Consider the following 20,409-nt stretch of genomic DNA (forward strand, 5'->3'; position numbering starts at 1 on the left):
GAAAAATATGTTTTTACAAAAGAACACATATTTCCCAGGCTTGATAGATTCTTGTGTAAGAGCTTTTATGAGATTTTAGACAAGTTGCATTTTGTTTGGTAGTCTTTGTTCTTGTTCTTTTTTTTTGACTGGAAAAGAAATGTTGCAAAAAAACCCTGCTTTCTGTGAAAATTTATTCTAGCTATCAAAGTGATTTAAACCAGTGACAATTGGATGGGAGTTAAAACTCTACCAAAGCATTTGAATATTGATCCTGATAGTTTAGACTAAAAAAATTGAATTTGTAGATCCTATTTGTATTATATTATGCAGACTTCAAGGGACAAGTTCTGAGTACAAAGACTAAATAAGAAAGGGGTTTTTTTCCACAGGTCTTACAGTTGTCATTGTATGTGTTTTTCACCTGAAAGCTCAGTTCTTGTGCCTTATTTGGCAACTATTGTAATTCCAGTGCGCTGAGTGGAACGAATCACAGAGCGGGATGTTATTGAGCATGACTATAGGTGATACCAGCCAGCCCCCTCTAATCTCTGATTTTGCGTTTAATCTGAACAGATCATTAAATTATTTCATAGTTTACCACCAGAACCTCTCAGTACTTGTGCAGGCTGCTGGTACAGGCGGTTTCTCTTGCTGTAGCTAAATAAAGCCTAGTTTTCCCAGCAATGTTCACAACTCCTTGCCCCTTTTTGCAAAAACCATGGACAATACCTTCTGGTCACAGGACACCACCTCATGGCTCCCTAAATTACTGCTCATGTTTCACCCACCTGTCTGCTCAGCCACCTGGAGCTGGCAGATATTTTCCCAACTTGGATGCCATAGCAACCAGGTCTGAGGAATCAAGGCAGAACAATAGCTGTCTATTGAATTTGCTCTGGAAGTTCATGTGGACAATATAAATGTAATATAAATAAATAATACGAAGCATGAGGATGTTTGACTGCTGCCTTAGAGGTCTGCAAGCATGCTCATTGTAAGTACCAGGCATTCAAGACTCTATTTTCTGAAAGATGGTTTTCAAACAATTTTTAAAAATGAACTGCTTTAGCTCATTCAGCATCTAAGTTCACTGAAAAACTCCTCTGGAGATATCCCACTGAGATCTGGGTCAGCCTTCTAATTTTCAGTTCAGTTAAAAAATGAAGCTAACTCATTATGCAGCTGTCTGTAATGGCAAACCCATGGTGTTTTTACAAAGAACTGAGAACATGGGATGGTATTTTCAGGTATGTATAAGCAATTACAGTCCAAAAAAAATAGTGTCTTCATTCCTCATTGGGTCAAGTGATGAAAAGACTGACTGTTTTGTGTGATTACCTCTATTAATTTGGATGTATAAATTAGACATGTTCCTGCAGGCCTATGGAGATTAAATGCACTATGAAGTGCTAAATATTAACATAAATCTACATTTTGAATTCAGTGGCTCAGAAGCACAAGAGAAGCGCACATGATTGTGCCTGAATCTACCACATTCACTTCTGGTTATCTGTGTACATGTTCTTGCAAACCAAATTAATACAACAGAGCTGCACATGAAGGTCATTAGCCACGGGTGGAGGGATGTGACAAACTAAACATCTCCTGAACAAATCTTCTAAATCTTCTGCCCAGAGAAGTTGTGGATGCCACATCCCTGGAATTGCTCAAGGTGATGTTGGGTGGGGCTTTGAGCAACCTGATCTAGTGGACAGTATCTCTGCCCATGGCAGGAGTTCGGAATTAGATGATCTTTAAAGCCTCTTCCAACTCAAACCATTCAGTGCATCTATGAGTCTACTGAACCTTTCTTCTGTGACAAGTGAGGGCCCATCCCCTGCTCCAGGTGCACCAGCTGGGATGCACAGACACAGGAGAGACACAGAAGGAGCAACGCCTCAGTGCCATGCTCTGCTGTGCTGAAAAAGAAGACGCATAGGTTCTTTTTGGAATTGGAGTTTAGTTACAGAAATGGGGGCCCCAAGGACACGAGCAGAAGAAAGTAGGTGCAAGTTCCAAGTATTTCCCTGAAACTAAGCCCGCTGAGACCATGTTCTGACTTTTCAATGGTGCATCAGCGCTCATGGCTGGCAAAGGACTACCATTTGTGGTTTTCATTCCTGCTTAAAGCCTGTATAACAAGTACTAAAGCAAACAATGTTCCTATTTCCCACAAAGTCACCCCCAAATGGAAGTGACCTTTCACACTGAATGGGCAAGTTCCGCATCACTTCTCCCAGCAACAATGAAGATGCTCCAGCCACCAACCCTTTTTGCATGATTGCTGATTCCCAGGCACCTTCTGCCCAAATTCTGGGCTGCGCTGGGAGATTTCAAGAACTGAGACAGCTCTAGTTAGTGATTTCACAAGAGCTTACACTCATTTGCAATTCAGTAACTCAATTCCACCTTTTAGAGATTACCACTGTTTTTTCCTGTAGATGGAAGACCATCTCTACAGAAGTTCCCACCATCAATCCTTTCCTTTTGTCTATTAATGTCCACAGATTTAAGAGGAGATTTTACGTGACACAGAATGATTCTGTTTTACTGAGTCTACTTGCCTTCAAAAGCATCAATAAATCAACAAACCAGAGGTAATTAAGGAACAAAAACAATGCTACAGGCTTTATTTAAATACATAAACCCCAGAATATTCAGGACTCAACCTCAGCCCATCCTGTCTGTCCCTGTGCAAAATGTTCTTTAAACAGCAAGTCAGCTTAGCTCTTCTAGATGTGTTTTGTGGATGGAAACTGAATTTAATGTAGATTCCCTGTCTTTTATCTGCTTACATCAGAACCCTATTATTATTTTAACCTTACAATGACTTAATTAATGTCCTAGCCAAAAAAAAAATTGCCTGGATGGCCTGAATATTATACCTCCATATTTTTTTATGAGGTGACCTTTCTGAGTTCAAGAAACCATGTTTGATCAGTGGTTTTGGGTGGGAGTTTTGCTTGTGAAGATTATGAGTACATTACAAGGAAAGCCTACTTGATTTATGCATAATTTTCACTGAAGGTACAAAACAAGTAGCCATCAACTTAATGCCACTTAATGCTGAAGGCTTTAAAGGGTCACATAAAGTCATCCTTTTTACGGAACAGCAAACACTCATGATTTTAGGTTAGGGTTATAAATGAGTAAGTAAATCACTTATATGCATTGCATTCAGTTGGCCCCCACTCTGAACTCATTTAGTATATAACAGCTTTGCTGTTGCCATATGTCTTGTGCAGACATTCAGTGGGTGGTTTCATAATGTTCCACTGCCTACAGAGCTTTTTTTTTTTTTTTGTTTAATCTAATTTACTGTTTTTATCGATATCTGATAAGAAAACAAGAGGCAGCTGTAGTTCTACCACCCGCCCCATGCTTGTCATGTGCTATATTACAAAGTACAAATGGATAAAATTTGTTTGAAAAATGGGATAATATGCAACATGTCTAAAATATGGTCTGAGATATTTTATTTGTAAGAACCAGCACACTCAGGAAGGCACCTTTGTGGTGGCCACAGGAAAAACGATTCCATGTAATGAAAAGATTTAAGAGCTGACTAATAAAAATGTAGGGACTGTGCGGGCAGCAGACTAAATGGCTGGGGCCTGATCACACCATCCTACCAATCCTTATGGAAGAGGAATTATCAGCGGCTAAAAGTCCCCAAACATGCTCCCAATTACTAGGAGAATGCAGTCCCATTGGATGAAAAAACAAGCTTCCATCAGCTTAGACCACTCTTTTCCCCTCCTTCCCAAATTCAAGATTAAAGGGAGACGCTGGGCTTACACTGGATCTGTTTACCGGCACTCTCTCTCTCTCAAGGAAGAGAGACCCCATCAAGGACCCCATGATAAAGACAGATCTGGAAAAGTAACTGGGGCACTAGATTTGTTCTGGATCATCAGGCAGCTCAGTGGCGTATCCATGGAAGGTAACTGGTACCTTCCCCTGGAACCCACGGCACGACCCACTGTCCTCTTGAGTTAGATATACCAAAAAGCAGGAAAGGCTCAAACTAAATTAATGAAGAGCAAAAGCAGCTATGCCTCTGGGAGAGTGCCAGCAAGGAACTGTTCTGTGGGAGGATAACCAAAACATGTAGTGTCTGAAAAGGAAGTGAAAGAAATTAGGAAAATAGAAAAGGTTACAATTAATCTAAATTCTTGTAAACTTAAAAATCCAAATCAGAGGTTAACACATGAGTAAAACCAAAATGTCTGACCATATGCACATCCTCAACACAAAGAGACAGAAAACGAGTGCACATCAAGGTGGCATGAGGAGCAGTGAGAGCGAAGAACCTGACTGGGCTGAATGACAGTGCATGGCAATTGTACAAGATGCTGTCCGGAAGAGAGGTGATGCTGAGTTTATTCCTGGGATATTGTTTAAGTGCAGTGCTTAACCGCTCCTACTGCTCTGATAAAAATACTTGATAAATAAGGAAACTTCCTCAGCAGTTAGGTTGTATTAGAAGACCCGCTTTCTTTCTTTTCCTTCTTTGTTTCTTTCTTTTTCTTCCTTTTCTCTCTTTTCTCTTTCTCTTCTCTCTTTTCTCTTTCTCTCTTTATTTCTCTCTCCCTTTCTCTTTCTTTCTCTCTCTCTTTCTCTCTCTCTCTCTTTTTCTTTCTCTCTCCCTCTCTTTCTCTCTCGGTCAATGAAAAATGTCTTGACTGTACTAAGTGGTTGTGTCTGGGAAACTGGATGTGGTGGGGGACACACAATAATTTTCCCTTTCTCCAGGTTTGTTATGTGATCCTGCACTGCACTTGGCATTGTAACTATTAGTAGCGGACCCTGTGAAGAGCCTAAAGGGTACCAATTGAAGTAGTTGAAATTGAAAAATCCATTTTCCTCTCCATTTTTGTTAAACAACACAGTAGCAGTGTACTTACTGACTAGGAAACATATCCCCGACCCTTTTGTTTCATCATATGAAAATCTTGGCACTCACTCCCTGCAACATGAAAGCAAATGCCTGTAGACATGCCTGGTATATAACAAGTGACTGTCATGCCGTGATGTGAGCCGAATTGATTTGAAGGCAAACACCTTGACAGACAGGCCATCAGAGCACACATAAAAATAACAGAGAGATAAATGAATTACACTGATGTACAGCTTTTTCCTGTTGTTTCTAATGCACTTGGCAAGCTCTTTACTCCATATAAATAAAGAAATGCCAGGAATTGTGGCTATTTTAGCAACAAACGTCAGAAAAAACCAGTATCATCACCCTAGCATACAATCTCATGTGCTAAAGAGGGACAAGCTGTTTCTGCAAGCCTCACACACTGAAAACAGACTTTCCCTCCAGACCTTTCACAAAGTCTTTCCTCCCTCTTCAATAACAGCACCCACCATCAGCCAAGCTTTTGGCAGGTTACACAGACCTGTACCCATTTCTGTCCATTCCCCTCCAAACCCCTGCAAATCATAATTTCCAAAATGTGCCTGGCACTAGTGGAAGCACAACCTGCAACTCTCAGCTTGCTGAGACCCAGAAAGAAGCAGCAAACTTCTGTGTGCAGTAGCAAACGTAGCAGTAAAATGCCCAGCATGGTGTGGTGCCTTCAAAAGGTACCAATAACTCCAACCAGAACAGGATGTCAGGATAATGCAAAGAATCCACTTTTTGCCCCAGTTGTCCCTGCCATCAGTCACTGTGACCCCTCCTCCTAAGTAAATGAAATCAATCAGCAGGGATTTCTGTAAAATACATAAAACAGTCATCTTCCAGACTCTACCAGAAGATAAATGGTTCCAGACATTGGACTGCAGCCATTTTCCCACACATGCTACAGTGTTTTGTCATCCATATTGGGCCATAATAGTGAGTGGGTTTTACTTGTTGTTTTTTTTTCTCAGTCAGCAGCCAATGCTTCTGCTTCTAACTCGTACACTAAAACCACAGCAACAAGAGTAATTTTTCTGTACAATTTGTAATAGAACAGTTTCAGTCCCAGTCAGACAGTCTGGGGTCTTGTACAGAACTTTGACACTTTTCTACGACAGATAGTATCACCTTATCGCTCCCAGCTGGAGCTCCACAAACCTTTTTAGGATTAAAGCATATCACCCCAAATACAAGCCACTGAAGTGAAATGAGCATGAAACCATGAGCAATGCAAACCTTATCGGAGAACCTGCTAGCAAGAAATAATAGGATTGCTTACAATATCTCATGCTGGCTTTTGTGCTAATTTCAAAGAAGCATACAAGTACACGACAAAAGATGCATCACAGTGTGAGTCTTCAATTAATTTTAACGTATTTTCAAGCAAGTCCTTAATAATCTGTTAACATAAAATGCACTTTGGAAAGAACCATGGGGCTTTTTCATTATTAAGAAATGTGCAACCAAATTCTATCCTTAATTAAATCAGGAGTAATTTTATTAACTACAGTAGACTTAAACCTGACTTACATCAGTGTAACTGAGGGTAGGATTTAGCCCCGGGGTGTTTATACATCGTAGTTCCAGTTAGTTTAGATCTATTTGGGTGGGAACTCCTTTCCCCTTTCCAGAAAAAATATTCTTGCCTACCTTTTTCACCTCACAGCTGGGGCCAAAACAGCCTTTTCTTCTAAGATATTTTTCTGAAAAGTTAACGAACAAATCTTATCCTCGACAGGAGATGACCTTATTAAACAAAATAACACCCTCTGAAGTAAGGGACACCAGCAGTTTTAAAGTTTGTTTACAAGTTTTTAAACAAGCCACCTCGAACAGATAAGCTTATTTACATCTTAAAAATAAATAAAATCTTTAAGTAAAAGCTATTTAATACAGGAGCTACTTATGTCTGTTTTCAAAGCTGAAAAGTCCTTTCAAACAGTATTAGCTGCTGTATTAAACATCCCTGTCCCAGTATAGAAACTTACTGTCCACAGATATCCTTGGGCTCCACTGTACCTCTGAACCAAAATCACTTTCTTCTTTACTTCATTTTCTGCTCTCTTGAAATCGGATTCCCAGCTCCTGACAGATGGCTCCTCTGTCACCAAGCTCTGCTTCCGCCTCCTTATCGCTGCCAGCTAATACTTCCACGACGCTTAGCTGTTGTCTGCGGAGCTGTGCTCTACATCATTTCTACTCTGATCAATGCTCCGCTTGGTTTTAGGTTGGTTTCTAGTCCCGCCTCCTGCTCTTGAAGAAACGAAAACTCACAGCTGGATTTTCTATAAATCATCCCTTTTAAGAGTGGCTGAGCAAGTATGGCAAATACTACAGCTAAGACCTGCTGCTCTCTTTGAAACTTCAAAAACAATTCCTCATCTTAATGATGCACACATGAAAGTTAATCATGTACTAAAATCACTAATACTGAAAAATAGTGGCCAGATAATTGTGACCTTCAGGGCTTAGATGCTGATTAATGTAATACAAAACTCCTCCCTGTTCCATGGGGGGAATATGGTAAACCCTACTCCCTCGGTGAACTGCTTTATACAGTGCTGTGCTTTGAACAGAAGCTTGTCATTCTTACAAAGATAAATTTACATTTGCAATACAGAGCTTTCTGACGGACTAGCCCAGTGTACATACTATTTAGGCTAGCAGCCCTAAGCTTGAAAGAGCCTTTACCATCCCAGCAGCTCTTCTGAAGTGTGGGCAGGAAACATTTTTATTTTCTGCACAGCACTGAGTTCATTATAATGCTTAACAAAGTGTGGAGTATAAAAGCAAGGTGGTACCATAAAACCAGAGCTATGAACTTTGTTCCCATGAAAACGGAGCTGAGTTTCTGTAAACTGTTAATTGTTTTAATCCTCCATCCTCCAGATCTTCTTAAGAAACTGTGCTGTGGAAATGAAAAAATGACTGGGCAGATCTGGATACAGTCTGAATGGGATGCAAAATCCTGGTGTTCTCTCTGGGGTTTTTCTATGGTGAGAGCTGCATCCCAGCCGCAAGTGTTGCCAGGGCTAAAACCAACTCCTTCCTTACTAACAGCTGCCTGTGTCCTGGCAGCCCATGAGTTCCCCTGACTGCTGCTCACACTGGAGAGCAGCTGAGCTGCTGCTGTAGGCTTGATGAAGAACTCCTCAGGTTTCCAATTGGGAAAATGCACAAGAGCGGTGTGCACCAACAGCAGCTCTTCCCCAAGTGTGCCGCTCAACTCCCAGCAAGCTCGGACCCGTGGGCTTCTCCTGCCAGCTGCTGGAGCTGGACTATTGCACCACTAGTCTTCTATGAGTGGATCTCATCCCATTTTGAATCTCTTCCACCCCACCCTACCATGTTCCAAAAATGCAGTGGAAAAACACCAAAAAAAGGACTTTTGTATATTTATTCCGACTATCTAACCACTTCATTCCATACCCCACAATTCTCCCAAGTTCAGTTTTTCCACATGATAGATGACTTTGTGTGCTTCTGTCATATCCAATTTGACTGTCTTTTTTCCTAAGCTGAAGAATCTCCTCTGTTTCATTCTGGGGCTGGTCAGCCTTTCTGCTCACCTCTGTAGGCACTGCTGCTCCCATAAGCACTGCAGTCAGCCCTTTACTTCACATGATAGAAGCTGATGCCACAGAACCCGAGCTCAAGCCTTGCTCCGAGTCCATGACTGATATTGTTGAAATGGGAAAGTATTTTCATTTTCTTTGCTTTCAGTTCTGCAGACAGTAAGTGAGGACAGTCGTCACCTTGTGATCACCACCACATCATGAGTGACCTGCACACAAGAATTGCAGAACAACCACACCAGACTAATTTCCAAATGGTTACTAGCCTGGCAGCCTAGGAGAAAGCAGTATGGATTAAGTAGCCAGGCATGCTCTGAGACAAGGACAACACCACTCTGATGCAGCTACTACTCTCTTAACCAGCAGCCATGAGACACAGGTCCTGGGCCCCTGTCCAAGCTGTGACTCAGATCTGAAGTGCTCAATGACAGTGCTCTCCTGTGGATGCACTGGTTGATCAGTGCCAGTAATTTGATGATGGAGAGTGAAATGAGTGTGGGCAAAGCACTATCCCCGCACCCAATCCAAATACGTAATGATAAATATAGCAAATCTGCTTTCCAGGTGCTGGTGTACATTCAGTACTTATCAGCTGTCAAAACCCCACACATAACCGATTAAAATTACTTGTTTGACCTTTAAAGTGTACTTGAAAACCCATAAATGAGACCCATCAGTAGTACATATCCACTTGAATAATAACAGAATTTTGAATCTCTAGAAAAGGTTTCTGAAGAGATTAAAGACTCAATACCACAGTGTGACATGCACTGTATGGATGGAGATCTTCCAAGGACTTCTACAGAGCATTTTGCTTATTGTCTGGAGAAATGTACAGAGGGCAAGATTTGCTCTTTCTCTGAGATTGCTGACCATCAGCTGAATAACAAGAAAAAAGTTTGCTGCAGGTGGAAATAAATATATTTATTCTACATCATCCTTCATGTGCTTTAGTTCCAGAGAGTGCACTGAGTTCTTTGGGGATGAAAGGGAAGATCTGCTGCTACCACTAGTGAGCAGTTCACAGGCTCAAACAACAGTAAACCCCCAATAAAGCAGCAAAATGTGGTAGCATAGATGACGGTATATCAGGACTTTTTCTCTCTGAAAATCTTCTGTTGGGCCACATTACTTGCTAATTGTGAACACAGCCCTACAGCAGCCCAGTATAGCTAAACCCAAGGCCATAGAACAAGCTCAGGTTCCAGCAAAAAATCACCTGCATTGCTGGTCCCTGTTTTGGACCACTTCTACCAACTTCTTCCTAAGCAGTGTGAACATGAGTCCATCTGTGTTCCCTGGCTGTGGGATCCCTGACTCTCCTTTGGTTGGTAATACAGATGTCCCAGGGATGAAGGACAGCAGGATAGTTCCTCCTGTCACTGTGCAGAGCTCACTTCCCCCTCACATGGAAATTGTTGTGAGATTTGCCAAGATCCTGCTGGCACACCAAGCTCACAAATGATTTCAGCTTCCCATAACTGCACTGGGAAGGGGAAGGAGAAGGAATAAAAGACTTGCCATTTTCCCCCAATGGCTTGTAATTAGAAGAGCTCAGACTTTTCCATGCAACCAGGATAGCTGTGCCTGCTTGGCCCTGTACTCTTTTTAGGAGTTGTATATATTTAGTATGTCAAGCCTTCTACCATGAGGCTGTCTGGGGAAAAGCTTTAACAGTTTAAAGGCACTCTGACTGTAGTCCATATGCCTATAATGTGGTAAACAGAATTATTAAAAACCTGCATTTTGCATCTTAAAACTCTAAGGTACTCAAGAACACATTATTTCTTCTTACTGTCAGATTTTGCTTTGATAAGACAGAATGCATGAGACACTAGACAGATGCAGAAAAGCCTTGAGCTCTTGGAGAAGAAACAGCAGGTATGAGGACACTGATGAAAAGATGAGCAAGATGAAGATGCTCGTCTATGAAGACAAGCACTTGTGTCTGCCTACAGATCCTCCACACCACTGCTCTGCAGCCTTCCTTCTCTGATAGTCTGGACATCCATTTTCAGCTGAAACTTCTCCACAGCTGAGTTACACTTGGGTCCTCCAGCTCAAGTTTGCCGCATTAGTTTTTCACCATACAGTTGAAGGCAACAAGATCAGCCAGGATCCTGGAGACTACAGCACAGCCCTGTTTCAGTCTCCTTTGATAAAATAAGCCATTTCCTCTCTAACAACTTTTCTGAATGCCCAAATGCAAACTGAATGGGGGCTGGACCATGGGGAATGAGAATTTAGTGCAGCATTGCAGATGTGCCCCCCTGCACCATGTACTCACCTCTCCCGTGGGAATACACTGCCAGACAGAGCTGATGGCCAGGCTGCACTGCCAGCCCACATTTCAGCAGTGACTTGCAATTTTTCTCCAGTCTGCAAACGCACTCAAGCCTTTGATCTCCTCTGTTGCTCCCAACTGCCAGCCTCCCAGATTCTGCCAGCATTTCCTGCTGCTGTTCCCTAATCACACGACCACGCCACTGATAACCACGGTACAACTGCAAACTGAGCTGCCTGCAGAGGAAGGGCACATGGAGCCAGTGCCCTGCTGCATGCTCCCTTCCTTTTATCCCACTTTCTTATTGCATGTCCTCTGCTAACCCTGGCAGATTCTGGTGGAGAACTTGAGGCAAAGCTTTTACTTTGTGCTACCAGGAATGGACGAACCTTGTTTTCAGGTTTCCCTTACAAACACACTCATATTTCTCCTAAAGATTATGGGATTTGAAAAGTTATAGAGATGAGGAAACTGTACATCACTTTCACTGCTGCACACTTTCAGCAAGTGCTGCATCACTTTCAGCAAGAAAACAAGGGGAAAGGCAATATAATACTGGGTTATCACTATTTTAAACTCTGCATCAAAATGGATATTTCGAGGCAAAATCAAAATAAAAAAGAAAATTGAAAACTTCCTATCTAAACCAGAAAATTTTAAATAATAACATGTTGAGTGGGGATTTTTCTCCTGGGCAGTCTTCATACAGTAGATGCTCTTACCTCTGACTGCCATTTCCCAAAGAGATCCTGAACTATTCGTCATTCATTTACTACTGCGGCTGTTATGTAAAGTAGGACAGTTTGCTACCTCCACCTGATGAGAAAGCCATACACTTTTGCATTTTAATATCAAACACATTCTTTGAAGGATCAAAATACGCATTACCTAACTTACTTTTCAGAAAAACCTCTCTCATTTATACTTGGTCCTCATTTAGTCTTTCTCCTGCTGGAAATCTCTGGAGTTTACATGGCATATCTCTGTGTCACATGCATTCCCTTTAATAGCCAACAGAAATGTTTTTCAACTCTGGACTCTACAGCTTGGCTCTCACTTATGAAAGCCAAGCAGCACCTCTCTGCTTTACTCATCATGAGACCAAAGGGCTGCCGATTTCCTGCTTGTCTCCCTGCAAAGCAGGAGCTCCCAGAGCCCAGCCCAACACAGTTCCCTTTGGTTTGATTGAACTGATCAGCTGATAAATTCCATCCTGATTCCAAACACTCTTCAGCAAGCTCTGTTTCCCAATATTTTTCCCTTCCCTAGGACCAGCAGTGCCACACTTGATTCAATGGCACCTCCTGCTCGCCTCTGTGCTCCTGCAGGCTGGGGCCTGGGAAGGTGTGGCCGTACACTCCCGCTAAGGAGATGCTGTGTGACAAGGCATCTCAAGGGCCCTGAAAATGGCACTTGCCATGCTTCAATGACAGCAAGCCCTGCTTAACATGAGGTTTGCTTTGTGGATGACAGAGGCACTGTATTTCATTAGAATGTTAAAATGCTTCAAAGAGCTCAGAAATAAAAATTCTTGGAATTGCTGCACGAGTCAAAACTTTAGAAAGTTTATATTAAAATATGAATCACTGGCTTGCTTCAAGGGAGGAAAAAAATTCTTGTTTTCAGCAGAAAGTTAATTGGGTGTCCTGAAAATCAGTAATTAAAAACACCATTAGTAGACAATAATCATCTGCAGCGCTAGTTTCCTTCTGTACATAAAAGGCTTTGAAAGGACAGAGCAAGAGAGAAAAGTTCAGCATCAGCATTTGCCTCAAGACCCAATGCACCCAGGGGCTGGCCCAGCATCCCTTGTGCAGGGAAATGAGAGCTAGAAAAGATATTTTTGTTGCTGTGAATAAAAGTTGGATTTCTGAAGCTATATGCCTGCGCTATTTATAATTAACTCAAATTAAAATTTGTCACAGACAAACCTGAAATGTCATCCTGAGGGGCAGCACCACCATTGCTATCATCCCCCATGCACATGTCAGAGAGAAGTGCCACCACCCTGGGCAGAAAATGCAGCCACTCTTTGCTGTGTAACAACACGAGACTGGAAGCAAAGAATATGGTTTCCAAATTAAACAGCGGGAGTAATTTCTGCCAACAGGATGTAATTACTCCTCTTGTAAAAGAGCTGTGGAACACTTAATGGTTTTGAGCACTAATACATATGGAAACAGAGTGTTCCACAAATACCCAGCCAAGTGCTAGAGTACCACTGGCTTGGGGAGCAGTAAAAGGCCAAGAACACATCCTGTACTGCCTAAGACTTCAAGGGCCTCCTTCCAAATGCTGCTCTAGTGGGACTGCTGAAGTTTCTGTAACAGGTATGGTCACTGCCCAGGGTGAAATTTCTTGTCTCTCACAGCAGCTGTAGTAAAGGTAGCTGACTGTGTCACAGCCCTAAGTATAGATTTATCACCATCATATCTCAATGCCAGGTCTGTGACTATTTCAGGTAATTTATCTGATGAGACTGCTGTCTTCCCAAACATCTCTTTATGAACAAGTAGGAACTGAGACTATGTCAAATATATCAAGGTAATTCCATAGGATATATGGAATCTCAAAGTTGATGTGCTACTAATACTGATTTTCTTAAAGCCTGACCAAAATACATTTCCAGACCAGAAATAAATAACAGCATCTAAATGCAGAAATTTTAAAATTATGGCCAGAACACTCCCAGCATCTGAATGCCCCTTCATAGAAAGTGTGCTTGTTGAGCAAAAGATGTTAGGCCTTAAATACCCTATGGCAACTCAGCACTTACATTTACATGCACTAATTCATAGCCATACTTATGAAAAGAGCAAGCAGACTTCTGCACAAAGCAGCTCTCCTGGTACGAGTTTTTTACTACCTCTACTACTGCAGACTGGAGCTTGGGAGGAAACATATTCCAGCACCTCCTCTTTCACTTCCACTGAAAACATGAAGTTTTCACAATACATCCATATACAAAAGAGCTCTTGCAATAAAACCAGCTCCACACATACCTCTCACAGAGTATCATGCATTTCCCAGGAATTTTAAGGTGGGATTTGTTACAATTAAGAACAGTACTTCTTACCACAGGAGAAAATTGCCCCTAACCAAGAGGGAAAGACAAAGCTTTTCTGCACAGCCCTGCCTCAAACATCAGCAGAAAAAAATGCTTACATGCTGACAGCTCAGCTGAGGAACTGCTCTGGAGCTTAACAGGCTGTAATCAAGATATCAGAGGTTTATTCTGAACAAGCACTTAGGGGAATGGGCATGAATTCTCCATGTTAGCAGTGCCTCTCAGTGTGTGATTCTCCCATCCTCACAATGACTGAAGAGAAAAGAAATTAGTCTGGTCGGTGACTATTTCATGATATTAAATTTATTTTTTAAACATGCAAAGATTCTTTTTGAGCAAAAGTCAGCATGATTGAGGTATGAAACATTGTCTTCCTGACCTTTCAGAAATCCAAAAAACTAACATTTGGTTCTTTGGTCAGCTATGCTATTGACAAATGCATTTTCTTTCAACACACACATGCACAAAAAACTTTACTAATCATATTTCTATTACCATTATCCTTAAGATCTTTTAGCATGATTTACAGAGGAGGAAAAAATGAAAGAAAAACAAAAACTGGCAGTACTTTATGCAGCTTTGGGCAAAGAAGATGATGGATTCTCCCAAAGTAATTTCCTGCAAAGTGAGATTTGATATAAGGAACTTGATTATGTATGTCAGTGCTGGGAAGGTACCCAGACATGTGAGACTATCATTTACAACCAATGCAGCCAAGGCAGAGGCCACTACTGGGTTTTAGAAATGCAGAGCATTAGTACAAGGGAACAGAAAGAAAGGATTTTTCAGAAGAGTTGGAGACAGCACAATTTTTTATTTAACTTACAATACTCTACTACCTCCTAAGATGGTCCCAATTAGACATATTTCTGTGTACCACACTTGGTGAATGATGCCACACTTGGCCTTGTCCTCCTCTAACTCTCTTGGCAGAAGCAACAAAGACTTCCTAGCACTAAAAGGCCACACTGTGGTTTTGTTTTCAAAAATCACTTCTAGGAAAAATGAGAGGGTAAAAAAAACCTCTGTGAGATTCTCTGTATCCCAGGACAAAGCGGAATGGTTCCATGTGAGCAATTTTCAGTCTTTGCAGGCTTGGCATTTGTGGTATGAACTCAGAAAAGTCATTACCAGTAATTCTCTCATTTCAAGTGTTTGCAACACATGAGAAGTAAGTTTTCTGAAATGAAAACTCCCATCCTAACCACTTCAGGTACACTTACAGATCAACTTCCTACAACTTCAATCTAAATCCATTTCACAATATTTAAAAAATATTTTTGGATGCCCTAAGTACACCAAGGCATTCAACAAGTGACTTGAGAAAGAGGTTTTCAAACAAAAATGTTGCAAGAAGCAAGACATGATGAAGGAGACAACACATTTCAATTTTTTCACTTGAAGGACTGCTTGTTTTGTTGGATTAACCCAAAGTAAGCCTGCAGTCCAGCCATATCTTTTCTCCCATCTTTAATACAGCCAAACAAAAATAAGGAGAAGATAAGGTATCAAATATGCAGCCATTTTGCAGGAAAGTTTTAATCTAAATTAATTCCTTTGTTCTTACTGACTTATGGAAACTGCTTCTCTGAACTCTGATGAAGAATCTGTCTCTGAGCTTCATTTTTAGTTGCTATATTTAATGACTGCTGTTATAAACCATTCTAAACAGGGAAGCTAAAACCGGAAAGAAAATACAAGATTTGGGTCTTTCAAGCACCAGTTTAGGTTTATAAGCAACAAAGCAGGCAGTGTGCTGTGATGGTCTGAGTCTCCCCTCTCCCTTCCCAGCAGGACTACCTTACAGTGTCATGGAAAGTGTAAGTTTTTAAAGCCTACAATAACCAAATTATCAAGCAAAATTAAGGGTCAGGATTTCTCCGGGCACATGTACACATGTGATTCACAAGGGATTTCAAACGCAAACTCTCTCCGATGCTGCAATTTTGTACTGTGTGAAGTTGTACAATAATACGTTAGAATAATGCTGCTAGAAAACGCATTAAAGTTCCTCCTTGACACAGGCACACCTATTGACACAAACGCTGGAGGCACTGGTTGTGAAATCCCCGCACCCCCGTCAAATCAGCCGGAAATCAGGCTCCGGAGCTGCCGAGGGTGTGGAGACAGCGCACACAGAGGGAGCGCTTGCGCAAGCTTTGTTTCCATAGGAAACCAGGGTAAACATGTTCCCATTTACAAAAAGTACAGTTTTCCATGGTAGTGGCTGGAAAGCCCTGCAGCTCCGGCCCTTGCCCACTAGAGGCCGTGAAGCCCTTACGCCTGCCCTGGACCCGGCTGCCGGAATCCAGTGATGAGGAGACGAGGAATGGGAAGCACCAAAAATGAGACTATTTCCTTCCAACAGTAAAATCTTAACACTTCCTTAGTACAGCGAGGTACCCCAGTCCTGGCAGGCCGGTGGGAACAGTAGGACCTGCTGTGGGTAGCCAGCTCTGCTCGCCTACCACTGGAAACCTGAGGAGGAGATGGATGAGGAGGATGATCAGGAAGACGGGGAGGAGAAGAAACTACAGCTGGCTGAAGAGAAGCTACTCCTCTGTGACAAGCCCAAAGTAAACAATGAGTAGCCAAATTTAATGGGCCTCTTTTAAAATCAATTGTGCCTTTTGAACATCACTCACTCATTGGAGCCTGGCAAGCTGCAGCAGTCAACAGAAAGGATGCCAAGCGTGAGGGGGATTTAATGAGCAGAGTTTGCTGCAGAACTGCAGCAACAAACACGTGCACGGAAAAACAACGTGGAGGCTGGTTTGTGGGGAAGAAATCCGAGGGTGTCTCTCCATACGCTGAGAAACACATAGGGGTAGTATAACACAAAGAAGCAATACTCAGTTCCTCCAATGTAACTCCAAACAGGGCTTCGCTGGTTATTCAGAGATTATATCCCACCCCTCTGTGAGGGACACAGGTAAACAGATGAAAATCAGGAGAGATCTGCCCAGAGCTGAGCTGTAAGGGAGTATATCAAACCTGGACTTCCACAGGAGGCACAGGAACATGGCCCCTGCAGAGCCTAAGGCTGGAAATCACATCTAAATGTCTTCTTGCAAGCTTGTGACAGGTTATCTAGAAAACTACAAAGGGTCAATATAGATCAGATTATTCTTCACAGCTATTGATTGCCCTGCTTTTTGCAATGTTGAATTTCATCTGCCATTGTGCTGTGCATACACCTAGCTAAATTATGTCCCAATTAAGTTCCTTTATGTTCTGTCATCTGGATTAGTTAAATACTTCTGTGTCTTCTGCAACCTCTGTCATGTTCCACACTTGTGCCACAGATCATTAAATAGCATAAATGTTGCACAATTCCTAAAATGAAATTTCAGGACAGCCCAATAAAAACCAATGACTTTAGTAAAAATGTATATTTATTTCTCTTGTATTGCTCTCAAGTACTTGGCAACCTTGTGGTGAAACATTCTATTGAGACTGGGGAATGTGGGTTTAAGTACCTTCTGGTTGGTGGTCGGACACCTGAAAAGCATTAAGGTATGATGAAAATGTGAGTGCCACTGTGTCCTTGGATGGCTGTTTTACAAGAAACTAGCAATCAGGTAGTTTGTGTCCAAGTGTACAACTTGGGCTGTTCGGTGTGGAAGAAGAGGATTGTGGCTTGTGCATTTCATGATATTTAGTGGTAGCTGTTGGTAAGTATCTCAGTGCAGGAGACAGTTCGGGCTGATGTGCCTTGCCCTGGTGGGCTGAGGCTGACAGCCCTCCCAGCATGGTGTGATGGGGATCCTTGGGCTGTGGCACCCGGCTTGTCCCGATGCAGTGTGCAGGGAAGCCACAGCAGAGCTCATGCTGTGACTGCAGCTCCAGAGCAGGAGGAGACCAGCACACAGTTTGTGCAGGGTGCAGCACATCTTGCACACCAAACCTGTGTGCTGGGAGAAGTGTGCAAAGCCTCTCTGGGGCTCTTGCTGGGACTGGTCCTTTATCAAAGGAGGATAAACAGATTTAAGACAGATCTGGCTGCATTCATGAAGACAACACATTTTTTGTTAAGAAAGCAGAAGTCTGTTGGTTTGGTAGTGAAAGAAAAATGTGGAAGTGGCATGAGTATTTTTCCACTTTATGAAGGCAACTATGAGGGAGTTGGGTGCCTGGAGATGTGGAAGCATGTCAGACTTCCAGCCCCAGCTTCACTGGGCAGCTTGCAGTCTCTCTGACCAACGCTGAAGGAAAAGCTGGGTCCTTATCTCTAACATGTTCCAGTTGGGCGGCCTTGAGAGCAATCCCAGGTGTTCATACAGTCTCTAATCCCATTAGGGCTCTTTTAAAGCAAGTGGTTTGGTTTTTTTTTTCTGGTGTCACAGAATTTACACTTAATGGGTTTGCAGTTATTAGGCAGTTAGAAAAGTTATTTGCACTCTGCGGTTTGCTGCCCGAAGTGTAGCAAGAGACAAGCACTGAGGTCCTTGTGAATCCCACAGCTGCTGTGACTTTTCCATGTGAGGAAGGAACAGTTGCCGGAGGCATTTCAGAGAAATGCAAGAACACAGGAACAGTTCATTAATACTGGAAGTGAATTTGCAATTACCGAGAGCAGATGGTCAGCTCACACAGGGAATGAACCTTAAACCATCTAGACTTACAAGACTACTGCAAACACTGAAACACTACCAAGTTCACAAAAAAAAAAAAATTCCTACGTGCTCACAGTCAGAAGTCAGCTCAGATTTGGATCCTACATACAGTGGCTTAAGTCCAGATAAAGCTGTCAATATTAAACTGAGTCAGTGGATTTACCACAGAGTTCATGCCCCTTCTTTTTACTTGCATAAGAAACTCTCAGAGCAGTCCAAGATAACCAAAAATAACAAGAACCTTAATGAAATAACTGTATCAGCATCATTAATAAAGCTAGGAATCAAGCTAATCCTCCCTTGTCCCGCTGCAACTCAGCTGTATCAGAGATGTGGTAGCAGCTTTAATAAGAATGGAAATCAAAGCTGAAGTTACATGACTAAGTTTTTTATTACTTTATAGTCCACTTAAAAAGACACCATACACGCACTGCTTTAACAAACGTATCTGTGATGCACTCCAGAGCTGTTGAATTTTTTCCATACACATGCTGCTTGTAAAGACTCTGTGAAGGAGCTTAAGAGAGATGTGTATCTTGAAAGCACTCACCAGTGCAGCTCATGGACAAATTAGAATTATTACTGCTATAGGCATGTAACAATATGTATGTGCAAAGGGAAGGACTTGCTCAGCACCACGTGTATTTCACCCTGCCAGCTCTTCATTTGGCTTGGCAAACAAGACTGTAATTACTGGGGGGAAGAGGGAGGCTATGAGCAAAGAGCTCTGTTGCATAGCCCTTCCTGCATGTGTCCAGGGAGTGAAATGCAATGGCTCCACCAGCTCGGAGAAGGCCATGAAGTCATCCTTCAAAATCTTTTTCCCTGGGACATACAAGTTTCAGCAGCCCAGCTGTGTTCCTCTGGACAGCAAACAGTGAAGGCTCCCCAAGGCCAACATGACCTGCAGTTTACAGGCCTTTGCAAACGGGTGAACAAGAGCTCCAGTGCTGCATGGGTGCCAAGGCAGCTGGCAGGGAGAGTCAACATGTCAGATTTGCCAAAGCCTTGCACTAGAAGGTAGCTGCAATTGGACGGCACTCTGAAGACCAGCCAAAAGGTTGCAACAGCAACAAATGACATGGGCAAGATATGTAATTAAAAAAAAGGATAAGAGACAGATCCCCAGGCAAGATAACTGCTAACAAGGCATCCAAAGATTTTTCCTTGGTTTCCCTCACAGAGGTAAGGGTATATGAACTTTTACTCACAAGCAGGATAGAATTTAAATTTTCAGGGCAAAAAGCTCAGGTTTATTTCGCACAATCAACTTAATTCTTCTCTTAAGCCAGAAATCTGCATAGTAGGTCAGTTTGTTTAGAGATCGTGATATGATTCAGCAATTTCCTTGTCTGGCTTCATGGCACAATGTACAAAAATATGTCAATGCATGTGATGAGCTTATACCACCAAAAGGCTACTCCCGTACCTGCAGCAACAGAAAGTGTGTTGTAGCTATTTTCAGATTCCTTCCCTTTACACATCCTTTTCTAACACAAAAACTAAAAGAAACCACAGGATACTTGAAGAGTTCTGCAGTGCCAGCTACGACATTGTTAAGACATTGGTATGTTGATTCAGTATCTCAGAACTGCTTTAAAGTTTTCCAAAACTTTAAGAAAACAAAGTTTGTATCAGAAGTTATTTTGACAGAAGGTGATTTACATATGCATCTATTTAGTATGCTGAAATTTAGTATAAAAAACCTGTTGTCTATAAAAAACTATTTCTAGCAGTATCTTAATAACCCTGGTTATTCATTGAAACATTTTGCATTTCCCTGAAGTTATGTGATCCCCCAACTATTTTAGTAGCTTCTGCTATTGTAACTCAATGGCAATTCCACTTAGCCTCTGGGTCCAATTCTGCATCTGGTTTTGGCCATTAAAAATTAAATTGAAATTCTTTTTCTCCAGCAAATATTTACCCCATTGTAGACTGATTAAGTATATGGTAGCACTTGCAAACTGTTGTGA

The 20,409-nt window shown here is 42.0% G+C and overlaps 1 protein-coding gene across 8 annotated transcripts in view; it reads right to left on the minus strand.

Annotated features, from left to right (window-relative positions):
• STARD13 (StAR related lipid transfer domain containing 13) overlaps positions 1-20,409 on the minus strand; it is a 322,774-nt gene that overhangs the window by 65,164 nt on the left and 237,201 nt on the right. Inside the window, exon 1 of one of the 8 annotated variants that reach the window (XM_032099581.1) lies at positions 6,880-6,893. The exons of the other annotated variants lie outside the window; for them this stretch is intronic. The gene's annotated coding sequence lies outside the window, so the exon portion shown is untranslated. Of the gene's footprint in view, positions 1-6,879; positions 6,894-20,409 lie in introns of those variants that run through there. 8 annotated transcript variants of the gene reach the window in all.

The sequence above is a fragment of the Corvus moneduloides genome, chromosome 2 (genome assembly GCF_009650955.1).
Source record: "Corvus moneduloides isolate bCorMon1 chromosome 2, bCorMon1.pri, whole genome shotgun sequence".
In the NCBI taxonomy this organism is placed as follows: domain Eukaryota; kingdom Metazoa; phylum Chordata; class Aves; order Passeriformes; family Corvidae; genus Corvus; species Corvus moneduloides.